This window comes from Penaeus chinensis, chromosome 2 (assembly GCF_019202785.1).
Source record: "Penaeus chinensis breed Huanghai No. 1 chromosome 2, ASM1920278v2, whole genome shotgun sequence".
Classification (NCBI taxonomy): domain Eukaryota; kingdom Metazoa; phylum Arthropoda; class Malacostraca; order Decapoda; family Penaeidae; genus Penaeus; species Penaeus chinensis.
Genome location: NC_061820.1, coordinates 41,182,471 through 41,183,224, shown reverse-complemented (window position 1 = coordinate 41,183,224; position 754 = coordinate 41,182,471).

The following is a 754-nucleotide window of genomic DNA, read 5'->3' as shown; positions in this document are numbered from 1 at the left end:
CCTCCTCCTCCTCCTCCTCCCACTCCTCCTCCTCCTGCTCCTCCCGTCCTCCCCGCCCCATGGCCCCCTCTCCCTCCCCCACTCCCAGTTCCTCTCGCCCTCGCCTACCTGACTAGACCTAGCGTGTTCGTATTGGCTGTCGAGGCGGGGGTAGACATGGATGCCGAGGGTTCAGTTTCATCTTGGTTTTATTACTTTTACTGGTGATTTTTTCTCCCTCGGACGCCGATCACTTGAGGCAAAGAGCTGCGGTTGTGGTGGAATCTCAATACTTTGGATATTATCGTAAAATCCGCACTGTGATTGGTGGTAGCAGTAGAGTAATCAGGCTGCGGTAAAACTCCGGGTTACAAACAGTGGTCGAGGAATGCCCCGACACCGTCTGGCGTAGAGGTCAGATTTGCATGTTTAGGCAGGCAGGCCGGAACGCAGTTCGAACCGAAGAACTACAACTTCATCATAACTCTTTCTTGCCAAGTTGTATGCACTTGCGACGTCATTTCATTTGTGCTGAACACGGACTTATCTTAAAAACTGTCGCAAATAACAACGGACGCGTTCTCTTGGCTAAAGAGCAGCCCAACAGACTTTATTTTTTACACATTTCAGGTCAAGAGACACAACGGAGCGGGGTTATTTTTTTTTTTTTGTATTTACGCAGTAGAAACTGGTTTAAGTCCTGAGCTGAAATTTCTTAATTTGTTTATGCAACTGGGTTAGTCCTGGGTTGATATTCTTAAATTTGTTAACTTAA